A 15714-nucleotide genomic window follows, 5' to 3' on the forward strand; every position below is an offset into this window, starting at 1 on the left:
AAATCCAAACTTAGTCAAAGTAAGAAATTTTAATATTTCAGTCACTAGCAAAGTTGATGCCCAAGGTAGCCATTGGACACTTGTTATTTGTAATATGATGTATTGAGATATAATAGAAAGAACACTTTGAAGTAGATAAGAACAAACAGGAGAAATACTTCTTACTGTGCTACTGGGAGAGGTCATGTTAAAGTAAATGATTAAATAACTTAGCCTGTACCTTAAGTATTTATCATACTTGGTAGGACTTTTTGCTTCTTTGTTGTTGTTCCTTTGTTGTCAGGTTTTCCTCTAGCTTTCTACTTCCACACTGTAGCAACCCTCAAGACCAAGTAAGGTTGGGCCAGAGCTGGGAGTGGGTGGCTGGAATCTCAGGTGAGAATCTAATGACACCCCGTCTTCTCATTCTACCCCGGGAAGGTCAACAGGCCCAATTTTGAGAACCTTTTGTGACTAATCACAGTTGCTCTGATTAAGATGGTAATGGTTGTTTATGCTCTGAGGACAGTGTTCCATAATAACATATTTAATAATTATGAGGGCAGTTATAATACCTATAATCTCCACTACTTGGAAGGGTTAAAGCAGGAAAATTTCAAGTTTCAGGTGGCCCTCAGCAATCTCATGCAACCTCATCTCAAATATATATATACACATATACATACAGAGAGAGAGAGAGAGAGAGAGAGAGAGAGAGACACTATACTGAACATGTTGTTCTAGGCACTGCTTTATTTGGTGCTTGGGAATTAAATCCAGGGCCCCTCCTGCATGCTAAGTACACTTCCATCTGAACTGCTTTTCTAGGAGTAGGTATTGCTGATATATATTTTGCCTGAGTTAACCGTGTAACTTGATTTACTCATAATTATTCTCACTTAATGAAGAAACTAAAGTATAAGAATTAAGTAAGCAGTAGGCAGGATTTGAAAGCATTATGTCAACTGGGTATGGTGTCTCATGCTTGTAATGCCAGCACTTCGGAGGCAGAGACAGGAGAATTGCTGGGTTTTTGTTTGCTTTACATTTTACTTATTATTTTTTGTATGCATATGTGTTGAGGGGTGCACACATGGTAGGTAGTCAGAGGACAGCTTGTAAGAATCCATTCTTTGCTTCCATCATGTGGGTACCAGTGATCAAATTCCGGTCGTCAGGCTTGACTTAAGAACTTTTGCCTGCTAGCCATTCTGAGGGCCCAGATGGCTTTAAGTTTGACGCCATCCTGGTCTAAATTGTACCAGCTTCTGTCTTAGTTCATTTTTACTATTTCAGTGACAAAAGACCATCACCAAGGTAACGTCTAGAAGAAAGCGTTTATCTGCCTTGCAGTTTTCCAGAGGGTTAAAGTCCATGGCCATCACGCAGGGAGCACGGCGGGGAGCACGGTGGGGAGCAGGGCAGCAAGCAGAGCTGGCACTTGAGCAATGGCTGAGAGCCCATGTCTTAGACAAGCACCAGGATGAGAGAACTAACTGGGAATAGCATGGGCATTTAAATCCTCCAAGCCCGTGCCCAGGGACAACTTCTCCAACAAGGCCGTACTTGCTAATCCTTCCTTCCTAAACCATTCCACCAGTATTCAAGTCTATGGCACCCTTCTCATTCAAATCACTACGGTGGTTGTACACATGCCACAGTCAGAGACAGCTTGTGGATTCCTGGGATGGAACTCCGGTAATCAAGTATGTAAGCCCGCATACCCACTGAGTCCTCTTGCTGGCCCCAGTAACACCATTCTTTTTTTTTGGGGGGGGGGGTTCGAGACAGGGTTTTTCTGTAGCTTTGGAGAACACCATTCTTTAATGTTCTTTGGAATTACTCTTCTTAGAGACCTCAGTACTGATGTTCTCTGTATGTATATGCTAATTGCTCTTTTTAGCCTACTCTGGAAACTGCAGAATACATCTAATGTAATACATTTTAGAGCCAACTCACATAAGGATGGTTGGAGAAGCGTTTCAAATGAGATGAAGCGTTGTCGTTCATCTTTACCTAAACTTGGTATCTAACATACTTAGCCTGCTGGATTGTTATCCTTCCCAGCAACGAGAGACAGCTGCTGGTGTTCAGGTGGCTTTTTCACCTTCCACAATCTGCAGGGGGAATGTCATTGGATTCACCCAGGATTACTCCCAAGTTACTTAGGGTAGAATTGTGGAGATTCCAAAGCTGACCTAAGCTTGAAGGCTGGGTGTTAGACACCAAACAGTTAAAATATGAACTTCTGTAAAACTGCAGTGTAATTTTTGGGTTCCTGTTTCCATTGGTTCCTTCTGACTCACTCGATTCTTGTCTTGAGTCATGTATTTCGCTACACAGATGTTTATAATAGATACGATCCTATGGCGCACTTACAGCATGTCATCTGCATAGTTTGTGGGAGTCTCCACATAAGAATGGCTAATGTTATCCACAAGAAGAAGGTACAAAAGAAACTAGAGAGAGGAAATAAAGGGAGGAACCTTTGTGGTTGTTGTTTTATATTTTGAGACAGGGGTGTGTGTGTGTGTGTGTGCGCGCAGCCTAGGCCAGCCTTGGTGTAGTGTTGTAGTATTGCTCCTGCCTCATCCTCCCAACATTGGTGCGGACCATCACACCTGGCTATGGTTCCCACACAATTAAAACAAAAAATGGAATCAGTAGTAAAATATAGCTCTAGAGAGAATCTGAGTTAAATTGTTTTGCCTGATGACTTATGATTATATCTAAGGTTCTGTCTTACTTTCTGTAATCCGTCTATTCTTTGGTCTGTTCTTGAGTACAGCGTGTGTTGGTATGTCGCTCATACACTTGTGCGTCTAGAGCAGCGGTTCTCAGCTTCCTGATACCATGGCCCTTCAAGTTCCACATGTTGTGACCCCCAACCATAAAATTATTTTTATTTTTGGTTTTTCGAGACATGGCTCAAACTTACAGAGATCTGCTTGCCTCTGCCTCCCGAGTGCTGGGATTAAAGACGTGTGTCACCACTGCCTGGCTCCATAAAATTATTTTGTTGCTACTTCGTAACTAATTTTGCAGGACGGAAGGGAGGGAAGCAGAGAAAAATATAGCTCAATAAAAACAGTATAAAATTTTTTAAAGAAAAAGGAAAATGAATGAATGAACACAGGAAAAAATAACTGTAATTTTGCCACTGTTATGAATCATAATTAAATATCCAATATGCAAGATATCTGATATGTAACCTCTTAAGGGATTGTGACCTGCAGGCTGAGAACCACTGATCTAGAGCTTAAAACAAAGGTATTGTGACATGGACCATCTTGTACGGGTTAAAGATGATTGGCAAGGTTTTATCGTACCTAACAAATATATACCCCAAACTATCCAGACTCTTAACTGATTCCAAGTTTACCTAGAAGTTTCCTGATCATCTCAAACATTCTGGTAATAGAGTCAGGTCCACGGGTAGAGAGCCTGACTGTTCGTGCTCAGTTCAAGCTAGGTGTGGTGGTGTACATGTGCAATCCAGCACGCGTAGGGCTGAAATGCCAGACTGTCTCAGATCATCGTCATTGCCATCATCATCATCCAGTTAATAGATACTCATTAATAGCTTGCAGTTCATAAATCTTGATGGCCTGCACAGTGCTAAGCAGTTTATGTGCATTTTATTTCAGAAACAATTCTGAGAAGAACTGTTAATAAATGCAAGGAGTGTTGTCATATGAACAGGTTAAGTAGATTGCTGGTTGCTATAGTCTGGATGTGTTTATTAGCCCCTCCCCCTTCCGTGTAGGTTCCTGGGCTGGTGGCACAGTCAGGATAGCCTGTAATGCCAGTTTAAAATAATTTTCTCTTATGAGATAGAAAACTTGGACTCCTTTTCCCATTTATTTTGGTTCTTCAGACAGGCTTTTACTCTAGCTGAGGCTAGAATGGAAGTCTTCTTTTACCCCAGAGTGGCCCCAGACTTGAAATATCCCTGCCTTGGGCTCATAAATGTCAGGCAAGCAGCATCAGACTGGCTCCCGTTTCCCTTGTGAAATGAATGAAAGACAGCTGGCATAGCAGGCCAGACCTGTAATCCTTGTGCTTGAGAGGCTGAGGGAGGGGGATGGGTCACTAGGCTATAGTGAGTTTCAGAACAGCCTGGACTGTTGAGACTTTCCTCAAAAGCAAAACACATAGAGCAAGTTTGAGGATCTGTCTGCCTCTGCCTCCTGAGTACTAGGGATAAAAGGATGCATCAACATACATGGCTAGGATTTACCTATTTTTAGGATTTAATATAAATTTGTAGGACATCGTGGCACATGCGGAGGCAGGTGGATCTCTTTTGAGTTCTAGGCCAGCCTCGTCTACAGAGTGAGCTCTAGGCCAGACAGAGTTGCATGGGGTGATCCTGTCTCAAAACAAGACAGATTTCTTATAAATGATAGTATACAATATTACCTTTTGTGTTTATTTTCATTTATTTAGTATAATACCTTCAGTGTTAATACATCCTGTAGACCGTAAATACTTCACTTCCTTCTTAGAGCTAAGTACATTTGTCCCCTCCCCCTACTTAGCAGTTGCGAATAATGTGTATGTGTTACCCACATTAATGTAACTTCATCATGTGTGCGGTGCCCATGGAGATCAGAAGAGGGTGCCAGATTCCCTGGAACCAGAATTAGAGGCAGGTGTAAGCCATCATGTTGGTACTGTGAACTAAACTTGGGTACTCTGCAAGACTAACAAGTGCTCTTAACCACCGAGCCATCTCTCTAGCTCCAGGTTTAGCCTGTTAAGTACTGGGATGTATTGGCAAGGACCACCATGCTTAGCTTCTTGGCTTCTGAATTTTCAAAATGATAATCATTTAGTTAAATGTATTTAACTAAAAGCCACCTGGGGTGTGTGTGTGTCTGTGTCTGCCTGTTTGTCTTATGCTAGGGATCATATTAGGAGCCTTGTATGTGGTAGACAAGCACCATCTTAGCTCCCAGCTGCTGTTTTTTGTGTGTTTTGGTTTGCTTTTGAGTCTCACTGTGTAGCCTGTCTGGCCTCTGACAACTGATCCTTCTGTCGAAGCCTCAAAAAAAAAAGTTTGCATATGCTTGATTCTTTTTTCTTTTTCATGTTTAGAAAGCATAACAGCACTCCGTGTATCTTTGCCGGGTATCACACATTTGTGCCCCGCTTTATTTCCTCTGTACCTCTACCCACTTTCTCACCTCTGAATTCTAAAGCAAATCCTGTAAACAACTGTGTGAATGACATCTACGAGGTAGCTCTTACTACTAATGCTAGCATTGGGAAGCAGGAAGACCACCAGCCAGGGTCCAGCCTGGGCTAACAGAGAACCTGTTTAAAACACAGTTTCTGAGCTGGGGATTGTGGTGCACGTCTTTAATCCCACCATTAAGGAGACAGAGGTAGGTGGATCTCTGTAAGTTCAAGGCCAGCCTGGTCTATAGAGTGTGTTCTAGGACAGCCAGGACTGCTGCACAGAAAAAAACAAAAAACCAACCAGTTTCTGCCATAGTCCCTCCCCTCTTATCTGTGGTTTCAATTTCTGTAGTTCCTGTTACTTGTGATCAATCCCTGTCTGAAAGTATTGCATGGAATATTCCAGAAATAAGCAATATGTAATTTGTTTTTGTTTGAGACAGGTTTGTAGTAGGTAGCCAAGGCTGGCATCTACTTTGAGACTGTTCCTGCTTTTGCTTCCCCAGTGCTGGGATTATAGGCATGTGCCATCATACCCGCCTGGTGGTAAATTTTAATTTTTGTGCTGCTTTGACTATGGTAATCTCATGTCCTAACCCATCCTGAATCACCCCTTTGTGTAGCATCTTCATCAACCGATAGCCTCATGGCTATCTCTTTGATCAGACTTGAGTATCTTAGTGTTTATGTTCATTCCAGTAACCTTTATTTAATAATAAAATTTAATAATAAACCTGATAGTGGTGGTGCCAATTCACATATGTCTGCTGAAGCTGTATAGTGCTTTCTTCAAGTGAAAAGATGAATGAATGTTTATCATGGGTCTGTACAGAGAAGAGCGTGTATGGGTTTGCACCCTTTGTAATTTCAGTCATTCACTGTTGAAGTGGACGGGGCTATTGCAGTGTATCCCCTGGTAAGGAAGGGCTATTGTCCATTTTGTGTCTTCTTTTTCTCTTACACTGTGTGAGACTGTTTGTAAAAAGGAGCTTATTACAAATTCTCTTTTCCAGCTACAGTCTTTGCTTTCTTTATGGGATTCTTTTATCCACTTGCTCATTTTATGTCAAAAATTATTAATAACTTGTTCAGACCCTGTTTGAACCGATTCTTGCTGCCTCATGTGAAATATTTTCCATCTAAGCTGCAGTAAAGGTTTTCCTCTAAACCTCTGTTAGCTGTGCTTCAGACAAATCTGTTATTTTTTCTGTTCTTTTATGATTCAGAAAGGTTGATCATCTGCCAATATTTGGGAATATTTCCAATAATTTAGACTTATTATATGTACCAACAGCAAGACTTCTCTCAAGAGATCCAGGAATTGATATATACTTTGGAACCTGGGTCTAGAACTTATTTCTTGCTCTATTTTCTCCATTCTTTTTGTTTGTTTTTGTGTTTTGAGACAGGGTCACACTATATAGCCTGGCTGGCCTCAGACTCACAGAGGTCTGCCTCCCTGCCCCACTTTTTTTTTTAAATTATGTGTATAATTTAATGCATGTGTGTGTGGGGGGGTATGTGCACATGAGAGTGTGTGCCTGTGGAGACCAGAAGCGTCAGATTCCCCCTAGAGCTGGAGTTGCAGGCAGTTGTGAGCACCCCCCTTATGGTGCTAAGAACCAAAGGGTCCTGGCAGAGCAGTAAGTGCTCTTACTTCTGAGCCATGTCTCTAGTCCCGTATTTTTTCTATTTAGCATAAATATAGTCTCTTGGTTGTCATAAACCAAGAATTCTTATTTATGAAGATAAATTTGTGAAATTTACACTCTAACCCTATAGCAAGCAATTTGGGAAATTGGGTTAAAGAAGAAAAAATAAGTTTGAAAAGATTTATTTATTTTTGTGTGCTTTTTGCCTGCATACAAGTATTGCGCCATGTGTGTACATGGTGAGGAGGCCAGAAGAAGTCAGATCTCCTGGAACTGGAGTTACGAACTGTAAACCAAACCCAGGCTCTCTGTAAGACTACCAAGTACTCTCCATTCCCACCCCACCCCGTCCTCCTTGTCTTTTCAACAGGGTCTCAGTCTAGCCTGGGTTTCACAGTCCTCTGTGAGTCTTCCAGATGGTAGGACTCTGGGCATTTGCTGATATGTCTACTTTGAGTACTGTCATAGCCAATTAGAAGTATTTTGATGAATCTCTACTTTTTCAATTTATATTTTTCGTGCTGTAATTATAGTGCATTTTTAATTAAACAAACTTACATTATTTACCTTTTATTCTTTTTCATGTTTTGTTTGTTTGGTTGGTTTGTTTTTCTTCTTTCGTTTTTTGAGGCAGGGTTTCTCTGTATAGCTCTTGCTGTCCTGGAACACACTTTGTAGAAAAGGCTGTCCTCAAACTCATAGAGATCCGCCTGCCTCTAGTTCCCTGATTGCTGGGATTAAAGGTGTGCACTTATACCACCTGGCTGTGTTGTTTATTACTTGTGAAGGCAGAAGAAAGAGAAAAGGCCATTTAAGGGAAATCTTAGGTTTTAGATTTATAAAAAAATATGTTGTTTTGTCAACTACTTCAACCTTTGTAATATTAGGACCCATTAGTTGTACATTTAAAAATAGCAAAAAAAAAAGGGCTGGAGAGATGGCTCAGAGGGTAAAGAGCACAGACTGCTCTTCCAAAGGTCCCAAGTTCAATTCCCAGCAATCACATGGTGGCTCACAACCACCTTGCCAGCAGTATATTGTATGCTTAATAAATAAATCCTTAAAAAGAAATAGCAAAAAGAAGTTATCCAAATTTTAAATGGTGTTTGTTGGCATAGACTAGCATATGGGAAATAGAGAAAAACAGACATTCAGAGTCACCCACAAATAGTAAGTTTTAGGTCAGTGCCTAGGCTGTATGAGACCTTCTCAAACAAAAAAAAAACCCCTCCAAAACAAGGAAGGGTGGGGGGCTATGGGTAGCATTTATTGAATACCAGGCACATGCCAGTGAGTGTGCTAAGGACTTGTGTTTTTTGTTTGTTTGTTTTGTTTTGTTTTTGTTTTTCGAGACAGGGTTTCTCTGTGGCTTTGGAGCCTGTCCTGGAACTAGCTCTGTAGACCAGGCTGGTCTCGAACTCACAGAGATCCGCCTGCCTCTGCCTCCCGAGTGCTGGGATTAAAGGCGTGCGCCACCATTGCCTGGCCTGTTTTGTTTTGTTTTGTTTTAAGACAATCTCTCTACATTGCTCTGGCTAACCTGGAACTCACTAATCATAGAGATCCACCTGCTTTCGCCTCCCAGGTGCTGGAATTAAAGGCATGTGCTGACACCACGCCTGGCTGTGCTAAGAATTTTGAAGGATCACCCACTTATGTTTGTTTTGAGAATCATCCTTTGTAGCCCAGGCTGACCTGCAATTCCTGGTCCTCCTGCTTCTATGTACAGAGAATACAGGCTTGTGCTGTCCCAGCTGCTTGCATTTCCTTTACATCTTCACCAGAAATCTGCAAAGTAAGTTATTGTCCCTACTTACAATGAGGAAACTGAGTCTTGTTTGTTTACTCTGTTTGTGTGTGTGTGTGTGTACACATGAAGGTCAAAGAACAACAACCTCTTCTGGCATCTGAGAGCTCCTGCGTGCATTGGTGCACATAAACTCTTATATTCACATTAACAAAAATAACCTTTGAAAGAATCCCAAAGTAGACATGCCTGCTTCCTGCAAGGCCTTTGTTCCTTCCTGATCCTCAGCCCTCTGCTTAGAGAAGGGGGAATTGTTAAGCAGAACTTGAGTTCATGGTAAGGGCGTGTTTCCAGATGACCTCACTGTCACCTGACTCATCCACTTTTCAACTACAGCTCATCTAGTTTAGAAGGCCGGGTTCTTAGTCTTTCGTTTTGAAACAAGTCGGTTATAGACTCGAGCCTCTCTTTGAACCCATTTGAGATTTTTGTTTTCTTTAGCAAGGCAGTAAACAATGACTTGTAGTTGGCAAGAATTAACAGTAGGAATAGAATTACAAAATTGTGTGTTTGAGAGATGTGGGCTTTCCTACCCCCACAGTATTTCTGTATCTGTACTATATTGTCTGAAAACCGGATGAGGTGCTGTTTGCAGGGACTAATGATTAGTGTGTAGTGCTCTTCTTGTTTCTTGTCCCTCTGTTGGCCACTAAGGAGTTAACTCACTGGAACCATGGGTGACTTTGGAGCATGTTGTTTGGGAAGAGCAGGTTTTGACTAGGGCTCTAGGAAGTGGCCGAGAAGCCGGAATCTACCAGACAAGAGTAGAACAAGGAACATCTGAAGGTGATAGGGTACAAAATAACTCCCTTACATCTCTCTTCCTCCATACTGTCTCATGACTGGCTGTGTTGTCTAGTCTCTTCAAACTCCTAATCCTCCTCTTTCAAGTTCCTGAGTTCTGAGATTGAGTGTGTACCACCACACTTTGCCCAGAGAGATATGATAGCTTGGTATATATATATTTATGATAAAACTAAAGGTTCCTAAACAATTAGCAAATTAATAAAGCACGCAATTTTATGTTAATATCTAATGAGTGAATAGTTGCTAATTTCAGAAAGGCCTTTATATCTTTTTTTAAATTAATTTTGTTTGGGTGTTTTGCCGCACGTATGTCTGTACACCATGTGTGTGCCTGGTGCTGGAGGTCAGGAGAGGACCTAAGATCACCTAGAACTAGAGTTACAGATAGATGTATGCCACCATGTGGATGCCAGGACCTGAACTCAGCCAGTGCTCTTAACCACTGAGCCATCTGTCCAGCATCAGCATCAGTATATCTTATTCATATATCTTAGTGTGTGAATATTTTACCTGAGCCACAGGTATGGAAAATATGAAGTTAGATTGTAAATTCTGCTGCCTGTAAAAGTTGTTTTATGTGTGTGTTTGTATGTATACACGCACACACATGTGACACGGGCACGTGTGGAAGTTCAGAGGACTTGGGACGTCACTTTCTCCTCCTGTCTAGGTACAGGGGTGGCACGCAGGTCCTTAGATTGGGATGAACACCTTTACCCTGTGAGCCATCTCAGTGACCTCAAATATACTATTGAAATGAACTTTTGAGGCTTAGTTAAATGCATGTGGTACATTTAACTGCAAACACAGTCACACATAAAACTTAAAGGACTGGGAATTGTGGCTCATTTGCCTTGTGTATTTGAAGCCTCGAATTCAATTCCCAATACACAGAAGATGAAAAAGTGTATGATTATTGCACTAAAGGGAATTGGGCATATGAAGTAAACGCTCTGCCACTGAGCCACACCCTCAGCCCCAGCAGAGGAAATCTCCCGGTGACCAACTGGCCATTTAATTCCATATCACACACTTGCAGTGGTGGATTTTGGGGTGTGGTTTTAGTGATTGTTTGCCTGCTTTTTGCTGCTACTGTGTGCAACTCTTTCCTTAAGAGCTGCATTGCTTTGAGAGTGCACCCTTTTTCTCCATTTGTTTGTTCATTCATTGGATATTTTCCAAGAATGCGCTGTCAGATTCTGTTAGGTGTTAGACCTAGAACAATGAGCAAAACATGTTCCCTTCGAAAGTGTAGCCTAGTAATATATTCTGGCTAATTTGATTTTCTGTTTATCAATATAGTTCACAGCAGGCTTCTTGACCTCAACACTTTAACATTTGTGCCTGATCATTCTTTGTTGATCAGTTTTCAGAGCGAGTGTTGGGCATTTCAGTAGCTTCTCTGCTCTTCTGCCTGCTGACATCCCCCACTGAATATAATCAGAAGTTTCCAAGGCTAAACATGGTGACCCACACCTCTAATCCCAGCACTCGGGAGGTAGAGGCAGGAGGATAAAATGTTCAAAGTATTCCTCAGTTACATAGCAGGCTTGAAGCCATTTTGAGTTACATGAGACATTTTCTCAAAAACAAGAATGAAAATGTTTCAAGACAGCAAATCTGGAATGTGAGCCAGGTGTTATCTGTATTATAGACAAAGAGCTTTCATAATTGGTTTTCAGAAATGTAATATGAGGTGGTCTTAGTGGGTTCAAGTGATCGCTATGCTGAAGCGTTAGTCTAATCATTTTTGTGTGTGTTTTTTTGTTTTTGTTTTTCGAGGCAGGGTTTCTCTGTAGCTTTGGAGCCTGTCCTGGACTAGCTCTCATAAGCCTCGAACTCACAGAGATCCGCCTGACTCTACCTCCTGAGTGCTGGTATTAAAGGCGTGCACCACCACAACCCAATTAGTCTAATTTTTAATCAGTAAAAACCAGGAGTTAGAGTAAAAACTTGGAAGGTCAGAGAAGCAGAGGAGGCTGAGAACCTGTCTACACCCCACATTATCACTTCCTGTCTCCACCTCCCAGAGTGCTGGGATTAAAGGCGCTTGCCACTGCTGCTCAACTTCTAGCTCCCACCCTATGATCTCCAGGCAAGGCTTGTCAGAACATAAACAAGATATCACAATACCACGCAATCAAAAGAACATGAGTTCAGATGCCCAGAAGCCCTGTAGAGCCAGGTGCAGAAGCGCAAGTATAATCCCAGCACTCATGCCTAAATGGGAGGTGGAGACAGGAAAATCCCTGGACCCAGCAGCCTGGTATATGCAGCAGAGAACAAAAAAAGACCTTGTCTCAAACACAGTGGAGGGTGAAGACTGATGCCTGAGACGCTCTTCTAACACATGTACAATGCAATATCTGTGCCGTGACATAATATGTGCTCAGAATCATACATACACAGGCACATATTATTTATACATGTACATACATACAAATATAATATAAAGCTAGAAAATGCAGTAAAGAAAACCTGTATCTGTCTCATGATGCTTCCACTCTACCTGGGTTCCAGCAGCAAACTCGGGCCACTAGGCTGCATGGCAAGCACCTTGACCTACTGAAGCCATCTCAATGCCCGCAGGGGCTTGTGCTTACAGAGCAAGTGCTTTTACTCACTGAGTGGTCTCCCCCGCCTAGCAACTCATTCTCATATTCTCTCAAAGTGTGTGTTTCATTGATGCCTTGCTTTTTAAGCCAAGAACCATTTTCCCATTGGAAAGAGTACTTCACCTGATTCTCGAGATGTAACTTGGTGAGTAGAGTGCTTGACCTAGCATTCCTGAAACCCTGTTTTCCCAGCACACAAGATGTGCAGAACTGAAGGATCAGAAGTTCAAGGTCATCCTCTTGTGTTAGCAAGATCAAGCCCACTTAGGATATAGAACTGCTTGACTGGGCTGGAGAGATGGCTCAGTGGTTGGGAGTGCTGCCTGCTCTTCCAGAGGTCCTGAGTTCAATTCCCAGCAACCACATGGTGGCTCACAACCATCTGTAATGAGATCTGGTGCCCTCTTCTGGCATGTGGGCATACATGGAGGCAGAATGTTGTATACATAATAAATAAGTAAATATTTAAAAAAAAAAAGAACTGCTTGACTAAAAAAAATATATATTTCTCCTGTGTTTTAGGCTTATTTCTTGTACTAATAGCATTAAATATCTGTAGCATGAATAATAAAAACCCAGAGACAGATATTGGGGTTCAAGCTGAAGATCAGAAAAGCAAAGCAAAGCTGGGCATTGGTGGCACACGCCTTTAATCCCAGCACTTGGGAGGCAGAGGCAGGCGGATCTCTGTGAGTTCGAGGCCAGCCTGGTCTACAAGAGCTACAAGAGCCAGGACAGATAGGCTCCAAAACTACAGAGAAACACTGTCTCGAGTTTGCTGCTGGAACCCATGTACGGTGGAAGCATCATGGGACAGATACAGGTTTTCTTTACTGCATTTTCTAGCTTTATATTATATTTGTATGTATGTACATGTATAAATAATATGTGCCTGTGTATGTATGATTCTGAGCACATATTATGTCACGGCACAGATATTACATTGACAAGTGTTAGAAGAGAGTCTCAGGTATCAGAAAACAAAACAAAACAACAAATAAAAGCAAAACAGATTTTTTTTTAACAACAAGTACAGGAGAATTTCAAGGTCTGCTTGATTCTTCAATATGCTGAGCATCTAGTTGCTCTTGTACCAGTTGTTCTAAAGCCTGCATTTTCTCTATTATTAAAGGCCAATGATTAACTCATAGAGGTTTGTCTGTCAACCTTTTTGAAGGTAGAGCGGTTGGTGCCTTTAAAATATCAGCAGCTCTTGTATCCTGTTCTTGCACAACCTGAATGGTTGGTGACTGTTCTTTATAAAACCTAATATTTTTTCAAGAAACATATGTTAATTTATAGTTTGTTTCTAAGATTAGGAGAATGTTAATCTGAGTATTCCATTGCTGTGACAAATCACATCCCCATAAATTCATTGTTATGTTAGGCACATATGGTTTTAACATTCCTCTGTCTTTCTGGTCCTATACATTTGACCCATCTCATGCTCTACTTTACCTGACATAAAGTTCCAATCCCTAAAACTGAACATTTGCATCCTGAAGAGGATGTGAATGTATGCCAATTTGGATGCCAAGATTCTGATGAAATTATTGTTATATCCACATCTGTGTCTACAAGACCTTTAATGATTCCATTTATTCGTATTTTTAATTTTGGTCTTTGTTCATTTATAGAAGTTTGCCAAAATACTTGCTTTATGGTTTCTTCTGAATTTTTTAGTTCCCTCTTCTATAGCTGTTTTATTACCTAGAACAGTAAGGTCTCTACAACAGGCTTTAGGTTCTTCAGTTGCTCTGGGAAGGAGTTTCCTCTACAACAGCAGGAAACAACTGAACTAGTTCTGGCATAGGGGCCTCAAGGAGTTTCCCTATGGCAAAGGCTTGCCATGAATATTCCTCCTTGGCCTATATTCTTTAGTCCAATGCCTGCCATTGCCACACCTTCCACATAACCCAGAAGGGAGGGGCATTCTGAATGGATTATTCTTAGAAAAAACATTGTTTCTAGGAATATCCTGTCTTTGTGACTTTGCCACAATTATAACATTTGACATTTTGATTTGTCCTCAGACGTCTAGAAATCACCCATCCATGCATCAACATGTTCGTGAGATGCAATATTAATTGTGTCTCAGATCCATTCCTCCAAAGCTGCTGACCTTGCTTTTAATGGCCGAACTATCCCTTCGCATACAGAATTGACGTTTCAGAAGCCAGAGATTCAATTATTATTTGTCTAGCTTCTGAATTGGGTATCATTCTATTTACTGCTGAAGTCAATCTTTGTAAGAATTTCATAAGTTAATGACTCAAATTTTCCTTCCTATTTCTTCAATTCTGTCCCAAGCATTCAGAGCTCTTGTGTGGCATAAATCCAGGGTGTGGTCACTACAAACCACCTGCCTTTCTATAGTATCATAATCTTCTCCAAGAATTTGATATTGGGAGATTTCTCTGTCTTTAGTCCATTGGTCAATAATCTTAGCCTCTTCTCTGAACCAGGTACCCCATTGTAATTGTGAACAAGGCTCTAAAACGCCTTTAACCAAATCTCTCCAGTTGTTAGGGATAATTCTCTTACAAACTGACCACAATTTTAACAGTTGCTTCACAAAAGGTGAATGTAATGCCATATGAGACTATTGCTTCCTTGAATCTCCTTAAATGTAACATTGGCACAGAAGTCCAGTTTACTGTAGCAGAGTCTCCGCCACTTGGCAATTCCTGTAAGGTTACTGGAAATATTAAGGTTGTTTTTCTGAAAACCTTAGGCTGTTCCTCTCTGTTCTTGTAATGCAATACTGAAATTTGCTCTCGATTAAATTCTTCTGTCTGGCTTTAAATATCTCTGTGATCTGTTTTATTAGGTTTTTCAAAGGCCTGTATCTCAGATTAACCAGCTTTTTAATGATAAGACAAAAATGATAAAGCTGATGTTTACATAAACATCTAAATTAGATGTCGTCCTCTCATGTCATTGCTCCATTCTCAGACTGTCCAGCCTATTATCATACAGAGATCCAAATCTTTCCATTATAATGTTTTTTTTCCATTTTTTAATGTGGGGGGGGGGGATCTCTTTCTTTTATCTAATTCCTCCCTTTAAGAATTCCCAATTGTCTTACCAAATCTACCGACAGTGTTGATGAAGGTGTGAGGCTTATTGCTGCTGCATAGAATAGTAGAGGCCTGACTGGATTTCAAGGCAGCTGCCTAGTTTGGCAGCAGCTTGAGAAAGGTGTCAAGGAGATCCCGCAACCCATGGGGGGGGGGACACTGTTTGAAAAACACACATGACGTTGTTCAGAAAAAGCACGTGTGTTGAGGAGCTGCCTGAAGGCTAAAACAGAAAAATCCCCAACTAAGTCAAAGGTTGAGGAAAAAAGAAAAGCCTAGCTGGGTGGGGCTGGAGCCCCCTGTGTAGCTCCAGTGGAAGCCTCAGGTGTAGCTCCAGCCTGTGCCAGCAGCTTTTATGTGAATTTGTACCCCAGACATTGGTCGCCAAATGTAGCACAAATGGTAGAAACCCAGAGACAGATACTGGGGTTCAAGCTGAAGATCAGAAAAACAGAACAGCCAAGCCACTAGAAAGTCTTACCTCTACCAAGGCTGGGCGACTGCAGACTGAGCCCTGAGCCTGTCTCCTCCTGTCTTATATTTCCCTTTAGAGCTGGGATTAAAGGCGGGTGACTCCCTAGTACTGGGAT

The 15714-nt window shown here is 41.4% G+C and overlaps 1 protein-coding gene across 5 annotated transcripts in view; it reads left to right on the forward strand.

Moving 5' to 3' along the window:
* Snap23 (synaptosome associated protein 23) overlaps window positions 1-15714 on the forward strand; it is a 36657-nt gene that overhangs the window by 5260 nt on the left and 15683 nt on the right. The gene's annotated exons all lie outside the window — the stretch shown is intronic.

This window comes from Microtus pennsylvanicus, chromosome 2, assembly GCF_037038515.1.
Source record: "Microtus pennsylvanicus isolate mMicPen1 chromosome 2, mMicPen1.hap1, whole genome shotgun sequence".
Lineage (NCBI taxonomy): Eukaryota > Metazoa > Chordata > Mammalia > Rodentia > Cricetidae > Microtus > Microtus pennsylvanicus.